The sequence below is a fragment of the Myodes glareolus genome, chromosome 1 (genome assembly GCF_982192425.1).
Source record: "Myodes glareolus chromosome 1, mMyoGla1.1, whole genome shotgun sequence".
In the NCBI taxonomy this organism is placed as follows: Eukaryota; Metazoa; Chordata; class Mammalia; order Rodentia; family Cricetidae; genus Myodes; species Myodes glareolus.
In genome coordinates this window covers 125,933,743-125,948,166 of record NC_142026.1, presented here as the reverse complement: position 1 = coordinate 125,948,166, position 14,424 = coordinate 125,933,743, and the positions used below count along the sequence as shown (strand labels likewise).

The following is a 14,424-nucleotide window of genomic DNA, read 5'->3' as shown; positions in this document are numbered from 1 at the left end:
TATGATGTATTTTGATCATCTTCACCCCTACTGCTTCCCATAATGCATCCCAGATCCCCATTCCTGTCAACTTGTGCTCCCCCCCTTTTTTTGTTTTTAAACAGCCCACAAGCCCAATTTATGCTGCCTCTGTACACACGGGTGGGGAGCTGTCCACTGGAGTATGGTTCCATTACCAGGAGCCATCCCCTTAAAGAAAAAAGTCTCCCTTCCCCAGCTCCTCTGATGGGGGTAGAGGCTCACGACAAGTGCCTCTACCCTCCATGCTGGAACACTGGTTGGCTTGACCTTGTGCGGGTCTTGTGCAGGCCAGCCCATTGGTAGGTTCAGGAATGCTGTAATGGTGTCACATCTAGAAGGCTTTGCTTTGCTCCAGTCCTCCCTGACTTTTGGGTCTTACTCTATCTTTCTTCCCTTCTTCCAAGACGGTTCCTGAGCCCTGGGGGAGGAGATGACATAGAGGTCTGCTAACATGTACACTCTGATCTTTGACCAGTAAGTCTATGTGTTAATCACTGTCCACTGCACAAAGAAACTTCTCTGATGAGGTCTGAGGATTTCCTCTACAGTATGAATATAGAGGCTGGTTTGATACTATGTCCATTTAGCAGAATAATAGTAGCAGGTTCATCCCTGGGGGCTGTGAGCTCCCCAACTACAGGCCCTTGGCCAGATTTATAGTATCAGGCATGAATTTACTCTTGTGGAGAAGGGCTTAAATCAAACTAGAAAATGATGGCTTACTCCCATAATATTTGGGCTATTAGTGCATCCATGAGCATATCTTGTGAAGTCATTCATTATTATATGCCCAAAGTCAAGTAAACTGCTGAGGACTCCCCTGCCCCAGTAGTCTACAGATCTTCTGAGACTATAAAGTTAGCTAGCAGGAAGGATGCTTCCTATTCAGTACCGACTTGATTTCTTCATGTCCTGTTATGAAAGTGTGCCTTTAGCAATAGACTAGGGTCTAACCATCAAGTGGTTTTGTTGCTATTATCAAACTAGATAACAGACCAGTCAAATGATTCATGCTCGGAACTTACTAAGCTGCTCAGAAGATTCTTTCCATTTTCCTCTTCTTTTTCTTTTGCTCTCTTTCCATTTGTCTGCATGGCTCGTGGAGGGATGGGGTAACGTAGAAATTAGGGATGTTGGGTTCTCTTCCTGAATAATATTTTCCTATTACCTACTCACTACAAATAGACTGCCAGACTCAGTGTGACATCCTGAACCTGGAAATTATGTCTCTAGGACTCCAATCTTGAGAGGGTATGCCTCATCCCAGTCTGCTCCCCGTACTCACAATGAGAAGGCTGGAAGGGACAGCTTTGTCTGGAATTGTCTACTTTTGTCTGTATTTGTCTTCAGCCCATTCAAAACATCCAATGCAATAGACAACAGGTACTTTGACTACATTGAGGAGAAGCAGAGATGAAGAAGCAATTAGAATTAATTAGGTATAAGAATTAATTAACAATTAAGAAACAATTGTTTTTGGAAGGAGCTACTAGTGAAGAGCTTCCTTAGTGATCTTCTCGTTCATGCACAAATCTACAGAGCCATATTTAATCTATGTCTTCATCAACTATGGATATATTTTATAGGTCCTTCTCTGTGAAAGACTTTTTACCAGATTCATTGCTTACCTGATCTCATTAGCATTTTATGACAACTGTGTATAGACTAAATATTATCTCAGTTTGTGAATATTATATCAGAATTGAAGACTGGAGCTCAGAGAATTTAAATAAGGAGTCTAAGGTCATGAGACTAGGAGAAGAAAAGACTGAAACCCAGAGTCCCTTTGCATAAGCCTTCGTCTTTTTTGTTTGTTTATTTGCCTTGGGGGAAAAACACCTTGCACGGTGGTAAAGAAGAGCTTGGAATCTTCCAAGTCCAGAGCAGGCTGAGGGCCTCTCACTTCAAGTTCTTTCCTGGCCTTTATTGGAAATGAGCCACTCATTCTTCTGGTCCCACACATTAGAAGTAGGAATGAGGATTTTTTTAAAAAAAAATCTAGATCAAATGCACCCACAAACAATGATCCCCAGAAGCATCCAGATCAAGAAAGGGACATTTTTTTTCCTACCTTGAAAAGCACTCTGTGATGATTCTCCCACCCACAACTATTTAATTATGCAATTATTTAATTAATGGGCAATATCATTAGCTATTTTATTCATGTGCCTCCTTTCCAGTTCTCTTTACTCTTTGGCTGTCTACCTTTCCTGTCCTGCCCAGTCAGAAACTAAGAAATAGGACCTTTTTTTAAAGAAGAAGAAGAAGAAGAAGAAGAAGAAGAAGAAGAAGAAGAAGAAGAAGAAGAAGAAGAAGAAGAAGAAGCAGCAGCAGCAGCAGCAGCAGCAGCAGCTTGTTCCTTCACTATACAAAGGCCCAGTCAAATCTTTAGAATTTTTGCCTAAAAAGTGCAAGAATTAAAAGGCACACAAGATTTCCAAAATTCAAATAACACAAAAAAGAGAGAGAGAGAAATAGGAACAAAGAAGCCAATTCCCACTCTCCCGAGTCTGAGTCTGATGGGGTAAATGTGCTTTGGCCTGTTTTTGCTCATTTATCAATCTTGGGTGTTGTCTCTCTGCTTTCTGCTAAGAGAGACGAAGGGCTCCGCACCATTGCAATGACTATTTCTGACCTGTCCTATTGACCGTTGCTAGGAAGGGAATGGGGTGGGTATCTGCCCTCCACACATTAATGGTCCTTGGCTCACTCCTGTTCTCCAGTTGTCAGCACAGGCCTTGGCGTCTCTTGAAATGTCTATCAGTCAAGAGTCTCATCAGGAAACCAGAATTTATGCCAGGGAGTTCAGTGGAGGGGGTGTAATTAAGGGCGTTAATTATAAGGGCTTTAGAAATGCTGACACAGCAAACAGGACGATGAAGCAATCTGAGTTTGGATGCAGAGGAGAGGTAGGACACCGTGTCTTTCCAGCCTTTCATAGCTTTGGCTCCAGAAGCTGGAGGTTGGCACTCCAGAACAGGCTCTCCCAGCTGGAGCCAGTGTCTCCGTGAGAGCTGACATCCTGGTACATGTAGCTACTGCTAGAGACACCGCCCAGAGCAGAGAAGAACTAGTGTCTTGTTCCTTCCTCCCTCCCATCTGTCGGCCTCTTGCCAGTGCCTCCTATTTGACAAGTAGTCTGAAGGACGTGAGTGGTAAGGGTCAAAGACAGAAAGGAGAGGGGAGAAAGGGGAGAAAGAAAGGGATGGATGGATGGATGGAGGGAGGGAGGGAGGGAAAGAGGGAAGGAGGAAGGGAGGGAAAGAGAGAGAGAGAGAGAGAGAGAGAGAGAGAGAGAGAGAGAGAATGATCTGAATCAAGAGTTGAATGACAATGCTATGGGTAAACCTTGTTTCCCTTGAAGGGCATGTCATAATTCTAGTCTTTTGTGCCTCCAAATGTGACCTTATTTGCTAGGAGTCATTGAAGATGTAGTAAGTTAGGCTAAGACTGTATTAGAGGATAGCTAGAGTGTATAAAAAAACAGACTTTATCCCAATACAATCCCATGTACTTGACTATCTGAAATCCTTCCAAGTGTCTGGCCCACTGCCCTTGGCTCTGTCATAGACTTATTCTCTTTGATGTTATTGAAGTGACATTGCAAGGCAGAGAAAGTCAACAATGCCATAATATGCCATCTTTCTGCTTCATACACTGCTCTTGGCATCCCTGCCTCCTCTTGCCCAACAGTGAGGGTCTTCTAGTCCCCGAATACTAAGCACCACAAATATAAAACAAAGAGAATAATCAAATTTCCCTTATCAAAGACATAGCTTTTAACTTCCTATCCATCAATTGACCTAAACTGTCAAGTTAATTGAAGCACTTAGACATATCTATAAAGGTATCTATCTTACCTATAATGATACCTGGATTACTTTTTCTTAAGCGTTTATTCTTTGGTGCCTGCCTTTAGTATTCTATCCCTGGCGATGCAGAGGCAGAAAGACTGATGCAACTTTGAGACTAGCCTGGGCTGTATGGTGAGTTCCCGACTAGCCCTGGCTATAAAGCTAGATCTTGTCTCAGAAAAATAAAACATAAACAAAAACTCAACAGTTATATTATGAATTAAACATATTGCACTGTGTTTTTATGAGCTTTTAGGAGCGATAGTGCTTTTAGGAGCAATGCTATTCAACACTCTTTATGTCGAATCACATCTCCGGATCCTCTCACAGCTAATCAAGTTCTGTTTCTAGAACTTCTAAGAGCGCTTAAACAACAACAAACAAATGTACAGCAATAACAAAAAAAATCTGGTACAAATTGCCTGGGACATGACCCACTCACCCTGAGGAAAATTAGTAATAAAATAACTGGTTATTTGGTTTTTCAGACCACCCAGGTTTAAAGTAGCCATAGAACCACAAAACTTTTCTAAAAGCTATCTTCTTATCATGGGCAAAGGCCCAGCTATTTAGCTATTTCTGGAATAATCTTGTGTGATGGGGAAAACAAAACAAAACCGGCCTTCTGATGTGTGATGTTCCCTCCAAGTGACTAATCCAAGGATTCAGAGAGTAAGTAGAACGTCGTTATTTTGAACAGCACTCTTACATGGGCGTGTTGTGGTCAAGTACATTGTTTTGAAGACCTAAAAGCAAAACAGAGAAGCGTCACCGGGGCTCATACTTCCATTTGTTTCAAATGGTTTTTCTTCCCTACCTCCATAGCAGTAAAATGACTTCTTTGGAAGCCTGTTTCCCCAAGGTTCTTTCTGATGTAGTCCACTCCCACCCACATCTTCGGCAGGAGAAGGAGGTTTACCCTGAGGATTTCCTCAGCCAGGCTTTTCGTGCTATGACCTGAGATGGCACAGTACATAGTCGCCTACTTCCTGGCTGGCTCGTGCTGGATGTATTGGGTTTGTGGGATAATCCTGCTCATTTTTAACGTTTGAACTGGCAACATTTGCTTGATTTTATTTGCGGTCGTAATCTTTACAGTACTTGCGTTGTTTCTCAGCAATGGCAATAATTATCCGGCTTCTGCAATGCCTGCACCTTAAAGCCCGTAATACTTTGCAAATGAGAACTCTTTGCAACTTGGCCTCAGAAATCCCTTAAACAGAAAACTGGTTTCATCCTCTGAGACCACTTCCGGGCTCCCAGGGTGAGCAGAAGCTCGGCTTCCTGTGAGTTTTTACAGCTGCCTCCGCTTCCACTTCCTAGTTCTAGCTGGATTGTGGTTCAGGTTCTTCGCTGAGAGCAGCACCTTCTAGCAGTATCCGAGTTTCGTCACAAGCCCAGGGTACAAGCTCCGGTGCAAAGAGTCCTGGGACTTAGGCCAGACTCGCCATAACTGAACTCCAGACACAGTTTCCCTCTGAAATTCTCCATTGCCTTCCAGAACAAAATGCTTGACGCATCCCACTTAAAGCTTCCTTCGTCATTCCCTCAAGAAGAGTTGAGAGCACACATCTCGCAGGCTATTTTTTGAGAATGCATGATAAAAATTACAAATAAAAATAAAAATAAAAACTAGGTGACATAGTCGCTGTGGTAAAAGGCAGAACACTAGCACCCTGTTCCAAATCACATTTTGTCCTTGTCTTTCTCTACTAGATACTGGACAAGCCAAATATTTTTTTTTTCTCGAGCCTCCTTTGCAGCTGAGAGTAGTCATGTTTAGCCAGACATAATGAAATCAGGGCTAACAACTGTCCTATTCCTTTATGTCCAGGACACTTTTCTACCTCATTATTTTAATGTTTGATGATATTCCACAGTGTGTACATACTAGACCTATGCGACCATTCCCCCAGATAATGAATTGCTGACGTTTTATCTCATAATTCAGCAGTGCCACAATGACCATTCTATTTCAATAACCATTCTTATCCATGTGTACTGGTACTTTTGAGTCTCAAATGCTGAACATGTCAAAACATATATGTGTTTAGGTTTCCAACGGTATTGGAAGATAATTTTTTTTAAATAGTGATTCATTTTCTCAATATGTAAGTGATATTATCTTCCTGCTTTATCAATGTTGGATGTCATATCTCTTTCAAAGTTTTTCCAACCTCCTGAGTTATTAGGATTTTTAAATTTTCACTTCCCTGAATCGTTTTTTAAAGATTTGTCAACCATACAGACATGTCTGGTTATATTCATTGTCTGTGTTTCTAATCTCTTTGTAGGGGCTTGTAGAATGTTCTAGATGTCACTCTGTGCCTGTCCTCCTTAGAAAAATACATTTCAACCAGTTTGTCCTTTGCATGGTAGGAGACACAGCCCAAGTTTTAATTAGTTTTTTAATTCAGCATAGAAAATAATAGATTTCATTATAGCGTCTTCATAGTGCTTTGTTCTTAGTTCTCCTCCTCCCCCTGTACCTCATCTCTGCCGTTTCCTCTTCTTGGTCCTCCAGTGCCCACTTCTGCTTTCATGTTACATATGCATGAAAAATGTTCCTATTAGTGTCTTTCCCCTGCAGCTTCTTAAAATAGTTTTCTCCCCTCACGGTTCCCTTTGTAATTTCATGGCCTATATACATAGAAAAATAAAAAAATATACACGCAAACGAATAAGTAAGGAAAATAAAATCCAGACTCCAGGAGAGAAAGCGTGTAGCATTTGTCTTTGTACATCTGGCTTATTTCATTTAATATCCCATTGCATCTGTTTCCTGCAAATGCCATGATTTCACACACACACACACACACACACACACACACACACACACACGGAGTTTATTTACATTATCTGAATATATTCACCTGCTGATGAACATGTAGCCCGGACCTTTATTTTTGAACTATTACTAATAATGCACCAATAGTCTTGAGTGTGCAGGTATCTCTGTGGTAGGATGTAGTCCTTTGGTTATATACTCAGGAATGGTATGGCTGGATGATCTAGTAGATCAGCTTTTACTGTTTTGAGGAACCTCCATACTAATGTCCATAGTGGCTGCACCCATTCACATCCCCTTTGCCCACATCCTCATAGCATGTATTATCATTTGTTTCCTTGATGGTAGCTCGTCCACTGGGGCAAGGTGGAGTCCCAAAGTAATCTTCATTTGTATTTTCTGATGACATGTGTTTTTCCTTTTAAGAACTGTCTATTCAGTTCATTAGTCCATTGTTGATTAGAAGGCTTTTGCCTGGGGGAGCATTTGATTTTCGTAGTTCCCTACATATTCTAGATATCTACTCTACTGGTTGACGTATAGCTGGTAAAGGTTTTCTTCCATTTTGTAAGCTGTCACTGTTTGCTTTGCGTTTTTGTTTCGTGTAATCCTATCTGTCGATTTGGGGTTATTTCTTTTGCTACTGAAGCTCTTCTCAGAAGGTAACAGAAACAGCTATTTATTGATCATTGATTGATTGATGACAGTTGGCATGGTCACAAAAATCCATTTTCCTTTCTGACTTCTGCTTTCACTGTCTTGATCCATTTAAGAAACTTACTTTCTGAAGTCTATACAATATTTTAGGACCAGATTCCTTTGTGAGGCTGCCTCACCAGATATCCACTTTAAAGCAATTGAACACAGTTGTAGTCAGTAGTAGTGTAGGGTGTGTAATGTTAAAAACTCTTGACCTGTATTGCTGCAGATGTCATATACTTGAACTATAGAACATGGGTATAGAACATCACATACTTGAGCTATAGAAACTTGACCAAGCTCTGTCCTACTGGCTAGTTTCCATAGTGCTCAAAGGTGCTATGCTTAAGAACTAGAATAATGACCAACCTGATAAGATATGCTCAATGATGCTATAGTGGCACGGACGTCATGGGAACAACCAATCACCTTCTAAACATCTTGAAGCCAATTTCACAACATAATAAAACTCAGACCTGTTACTGTTATTGGGAGCAAAAAAAATCTTATGGCCAGACAGGTCATAGGCCCTAGGAGAGAACCTCCTGTTAGAGAACCTAAATAAACCTAGGATTAAGCTGATTTGTAATGACCTACCATTATATCCATAGATTAGTGCATCTCTCAGCCCTCATCAGAGGAGTGTGTGATGAACACAGAGACCGCAACTGGTCAAGATGTGGAAGCTAAGAGACCGTGGAATGCTCATCCCTAAATGAGATATATATCATAACTGCTTCTTCCTAATGTGCAGGGATCATTGTAGAAGAGACAACAGAAAGATTGTAAGAGCCAGGAGTCAGTGAGTGACTACAAGGAAACATTACCTTCTGGACACAATAGGGCTGTTGCACATACGAAGTCACAGTGCTTGTGACAGTATACACAAGAACTGCGCAACTCAAATCAGATCAAATCCCAACCGTAGCTGAGGAGCTATTGGCAAATGATAGATGCTGGGAGAGGAAGAGCTCATTATCAGTGGCCACTGATAGGCAAACAACACTCTGGTGAATACTGACACAGCCTGCAGCATATGGGCAGCACAGATTGGACTTGTTGAATTTTAGGAAAGGAGGACACAAAGTCAGGTGGGTAGAGAGGTAGGGTGGGTCTGGGAGGAGCTGAGAAAAGACAGATGAATATAATCAAGAAACACTATGTGAAATCCTCAAAAAATTAATTTAAAAGTTTTAGATTTGTATAGTCTTTGAGACTACCCATTTTTTTAAGTGGGAGTTTTAGCTGAACAACTAGAGATGTAGGTAAGATTATGGACTGACATATTTGTGTCTCTGCCAAACTCCTGTGATGCCAAATGTAACTGTTTTTGGACAAAGAGCCATAAGGAATCAATTAAGTTAAATAGGATGGGCGCCTGGTCCAGTAGAATTAACGTCCATCTAAGAAGATAACCAGAGCCTCCCAAACATAGAGACAAGGCTATACGAGCATACAGCAAGATAGTAACTTACTACAAACTTCTGGAACAGGTTTCAGGTGAAAATGGAATTGTCTAGCCTCTTAACATCCAGTCTTCCAAACTTCAAGAAAATAAGTGTCTGTTGTTTCAGCCAACCAGCTTTCTGCATTTTGTTATGGTAACTGGAGCTGACTTATTCAAAGTCTGATTGCGTACTGACATCCAAAATTAGACTCTCAAGTCATGTGTGGGTCCATGAAGGTCTTTTGATCTAAATTAAATGTATATTTCTCAATTCTTTTCAAACCAAATTTGCTCTAAGACAGGACTTGGAGACTGGGGTGCCTGGGAGTAAGGACGTGGCATTAGGGAGCCGTCTTCTTGTCTTTTTTTTTTTTTCTGGGTCCCTCCTGTACTAAGCACAGAAGAACGTGGATTTAGAAGCCATGAGGCTAAAGTAAACCACATCCTCATGACAGCAACAAAGCGTAGGAAACCAATATTTATGAGATCCTGTTCATACGATCTGCCTTGCTTCATACACAGATTTCTTACCTGCAGATCTCCTTGCTCCAGAGAAGAGGGAAGTGATACTTAAGCAGCAGCTAGATTATATGGGAAAATAGAACTCTGACCCACAGCCTGCCCAGGAAACCAGCCCCTTATCTATAGCAAAACAGCCCAGGAAGCCAGCCTGCTATAGGTCAGACTCGCAGGAAGCCGGCCTGCTATACATCAGGCTCGCAGGAAGCCAGCCTGCTATCTCTGGTAACATCCTAGGAGCTAAGCCATAACCCTGTAAGTATCAACTCCAAATGTCCAAGACTTGATTAATAAGAAGCAACTTCCCTAATCTTTGTGTCTGCTTTTAATTTAAAACCAATTAAAGAAAGACAAATCCGTCCCCCTAGGCAGTTACAGATTATGTTAGGCCAACGTCAGTGCCCCCAGGTCACAGCCCCCAATCAACCCGACACGTCAGAAACCTTCCCTTTCCCCGGCAAAATTTGCCTGTGCCTGTTAACTGCCTCTGAGTCAAAATGTAAATAATGAGGATGGGTTCCCTTGCCCCTAACTCTGAACACATAGCGTTGCATTTCTTAGTTGACTGGTCTCTATTCATTTCCACATCATCCTCATGGATGATTTGGGGGAGGTTTTTTGCCCTTAATTGTGCTCTAAAATATTTTCTGTCACATGTAGACGTGTGAAGACAGTTTTTAGAAATGATGGAAAATGATTAAGGGGGAATCACATCCAGCATGGGGGGAAATATCCATACTAAACTAGAATGAAGGTAGAAATGAATCCTTGGCCTGAAGTACAGGAATATCCAAGCCTTGAGGAGAGAATATACTCCCTTCTGCACATAAGAGCTTTGAAATCAGCCCATGATCCCAGATACCTGGAGCCCTGTGTCTCTAGCCCCTCACCGCTTGTTTGATGTGGGAGGCCCTGCTGTCTATGTGTTGCTTTCATTGGTTAATAAATGAACTGCTTTGGGCCTATAGCAGAGTTATAGGGGAAACAGAGCTAGTTGGGGCAAACTAAAAGGAATGCTGGGAAGAGGAGGAGGAGAGAGACGCTGTGGAGCCACCGCCAGAGTGGTGCCGGTAAGCCACTGCCACGTGGCAATATGTAGATTATTAGAAATGGGTTAAATCAGTATGTAGGAGTTAGCCAATAAGATAGAGTTAATGGGCCAAGCAGTGATTTAATTAATACAGTTTCTGTGTGATTATTTCGGTTCTGGGCGGCTGGGATGAACAAGCAGCTGGCTCCCTCCAACACTTGTTCCTATTTTCTTTCACCCTATGTCACTTCTGCAAAAGTGTCTGTAGTACCTTAGCCAGCATTCACCTTCATTCCCAGATTCTTGGCTGTGACCCCCTGTGGCTGCAGTTCCCTGTTTTCACAGTGCCACTGAGCACGAGGTGGTGGCCTGGCCTTCAGACTGACCCTCTGGGGACTGGGCATGCAGTCTAGGTGGTTGTTTTGTTCCAGCTGTAGAAGAATCCTGAGGAGCACTTCAAAGGGCTCTCTCAGGGCTGATCTTGGCAGTCCTGCTGTTTTGAAAGACAACAGAGCAGTGGAAAGGCCGGGATTTCATTTCTTTGGAGCGTCCCTGCTCAACTCTGGGAACGAGAATATCAAGTGCACGGGGAAGAATCATCTGAACCAGGTCTTTATCTGCCTGTTTGGGAACAGGGCCTTGTATAAAAACAAAAACATCAACCAAGAAACGTGTGACTTAACTCAGACTGACTCAGTGTTCTCCCCTGGTTTGTTTTTCAGTATGATTTTTTTCCCCTAAAGTTCAATGTTACTGATACCTGAACATTCATTTCAATAAATTTAGAAAATTTGAGGTTTCTAGCAGTCATCTTCATTGACAAAGTAGTTTGATGGAAAAATAAAGATCCTAAGCTGCCATTTTTTTTTTTTTTGTTCAGTAGCTTATTTCCTTCCTTAGAAGATGGTTTGCCAAGGTTTAACCCATGTGGATAGCAGCACTCAAGAAGGCTCAAAAAGAATTGTTTGGATTGGCCAGTCTTGCAGGAGGGTTGGCCAGTGATGAAACAATTCAAAGTAACAGAGTTCAGGAAGAGTGGAGTCAACACAGACGCAATCTACCAATCTCATTTCTTCTTGTCGTAAATATGGATCAGGTGGTTACCGGACTGGAGACTTTGGATCCAGTTTATCCAACGTAGACTGGAAATTGCAGTCCCTTGCTTTGTGTGTCTCTGATTCAGAAACAAGGCTTAAGGTTGCATAGGAATCAGTTTCAGACAACTAGCAGACCTTTTCGGGGAGAGGTATTGAAAGAAGTCAGTAAATGCAGTCGATGTCCTCGGAGTGGTGCTTGCTAGTCAGGCACACATGGAGTAGAGAAAAATGTGTTAAACAGGCCTTTGTTGTTGTTGTTTTGTTTTTACATTAGTTTTTTTAAATTATCAGTGCCTTAAATTATAGAATAGTTAGAACCAACCTCATCAATACCATAGTGTCTTTGTGTTGTCTTATATTCCTTCTTGTGTGTATCAAAACTCACGCTGAACAATGAGTTCAGAGTTGCAAAGGAAGATTTATTTTTGCTCCTATATAACCTATTTTTGTCCACCAGTGAATGAAAGCACACACAAGTGCTCAAGGCCTTTGCTTTGAATTAGAATCACACATTGACTTCTCAGCCCCGGTCCAAATATTCCCCCATCTCATGCCAGGCCCCACCCCTAGTTTCTCATTGTATTGGTCTGCTCATTGATTTCTCTGGATGTCCACTTGGTCTCTCTGAATTTTCCCTTCTGTATCTAATCGCTTTACTATGATTCTTCTCTCACCAAGCCTTGATGCCTAACAAACTATATTTTATTAATTCTTCATCTATTCGTTCTTCCTGCCTGTTGACTATAAATAGCCACTTCTCCTAGTGGTGTCCAGAGTTGAGTTCAACCTCTCTCCCTTATTGCTGTAGTTTCAAATAAACTCTTTCTTGTCATTTAAATGTGTGTGGCAGAATTTCTCATTAATACTTCCAAACCACACTGAATTCTCTTTTTCTTTAAGCTCTATCTTCCATTGCTGAGTGCTGGAGACTGAGTCCTCAGGGATGTAAGAAACATAATTCCTTATATCTTGCATAGTTCTCACCTACTCTCAATATTTATTAGTACCTACATTCTGCCTCAGAATTTTTTTTAACAGTTGACTTCCTTGAATCAGGAACCCCAAAGTACACATATGATATAGCCAGTTGTTATATTGCTCAAGTCTCTTTTAAGATATTCCTACTTCCTCAGGACATTCATGACATTTATTTATTGATGAGACCAAGTCCTATGTCTCCACAGCTATTCCGTAGGATTCTGACTCAACATGTCTTTTCAATATGAGAAGTGTCTGAAACTCACTACCTTGCCTCAGCTGGGTAGACTGGCCGTGGTCCAGAACCACACTTCAGCTGCATTAATGCGGCTATAAGAGGCACCCACCGAGAGTGTGTGCCTCTTCCCCTGATATGCACAGAGCTGTCAGCAACACAGCCGGCCTATTGCAAGGTGTCGCCTGGACTATCTAGTCAGGCTCTCACCGTGTAATTGCCAGGATTTACAATTCTGCGGTGTTCCTGCCTCCGCCTGGTTGCTTTCCCCTGAAACCGCTATTTCCAGGCCTCCTTATGCGAAGATTTCTGAACAGTGTGACTTCTTTTTTTATCCCTAGAGAAACCGGAAAAACCTTTCTTTCACCAGTACAACTCGGCTGCCTCCCTTCCCAAGCCTTTTGCTTCTGCCTCTTGTAGAGTCACTGTGATAGCGGTATCTGCTCAGAGCGCTGCTGTGAAGATCCTAAGGGACCAGTCTTGTTTGAAGGTTACACGTGTTCTGCAGCACACGTGTTTTCCAAGGCCTTTGAATGTACAATATGCCTGCTCTTCATGAATATTTCATGCACGTCCTTCAGGTCCTTCTGTGAGATAATTGAAGTGGGACAAAACAAAAAAGGAAACACACAAAAGCCCAACCAATCCGTGTTCTTTAGAAGACCCAGGCGTTGGGGAGTCTAGGTCCAGAATTTAAGAGCACAGAACAAATTGTTGCTGTAGCCCTGGGCAGTGCAGATCTAGCTTGTGGCCCAACACACTGGGAGCGGACTCCCGCAGTCTGTGACCTTGCAAGGGCACGAAGCCTGGATGGCAAAGACCCAAATCTACAAACCTCTAACTCAGGAGTTTTCATTTGCTTTGCCAGGGTGCTCTATACATTTTTTAAAAAACTGCATTCTCTTTTATCAGTTTGTTACAGTTCTTTTTTTTTTTTTTTTAAAAAAAGGAAGACTGTTCGCTGTATCTTTTAGGAGACTAGAGCCTTTGTACTCATGTTGCCCTTGTTAGATGGCATGTCCAGCTGCCGCTCTGTCACACTGCATTTGCTGCTGATAAAAGTTGAAATTTAAGACTTACCCAAGAGTCAGACATTAGACTGAGGCCGTTTCCACTCATTCAAAATGAACTGTGCCAGGGGTTTGCACGCTTTAGATTCATTAGCCTGGTGAATCCTGCCCTCTGGTAATGGCTATGGCCACAGGTGGTGAAAATACCAGGTGAATTGCCAGGAAGTTTGCCTTAGGATAATACAGTCTCTCCTAGATTTGCAAAGGGATTTATTATTATTATTATTATTATTATTATTATTATTATTATTATTATATTGTTATTATTCCCTGGGACCAGGAGGGAACCAAGTGAGTATTTTGTCATCTGAGTTCTGAAATGAAGCCTCTTGGGGAGAAAAGGCTTGAACCTTGGCAGGCGGCGGCACGAGCCCCCTACGCTGGCCCCTGGGTGAGGGGATTTGCTGCTCATAGATAAGGGGTGCTGCAGTGCACATTGTCAACACGCCCTGGTGTAAATGCCATGCCCTTCTACCTTGGCCTGGAAAAGCAGCTCTCAGGACAGCAATTTTCCTCTTCCACCCACAGCAGCCACAGCTTGGCTCCTCATAAACAGTACCCAGACATTGGTCTCTAAAGATGTCAGTCAGGGCAGGGCAGGCTTAGCAGAGCCACGTGAGATATAGTCTGACCACTTGCGGGTAGACATGTATGTTTTCAAATGTAGGCTACTCTGAAGTATAAAG

The 14,424-nt window shown here is 42.2% G+C and overlaps 1 non-coding gene across 1 annotated transcript; it reads right to left on the bottom strand.

Moving 5' to 3' along the window:
* Positions 1-11,809: 11,809 nt before the first annotated feature.
* On the bottom strand, positions 11,810-11,936 carry LOC125394668 (small nucleolar RNA SNORA40). The gene has a single exon (XR_007230295.1). It is a non-coding gene; the product is annotated as a small nucleolar RNA SNORA40 (small nucleolar RNA).
* Positions 11,937-14,424: the final 2,488 nt, after the last annotated feature.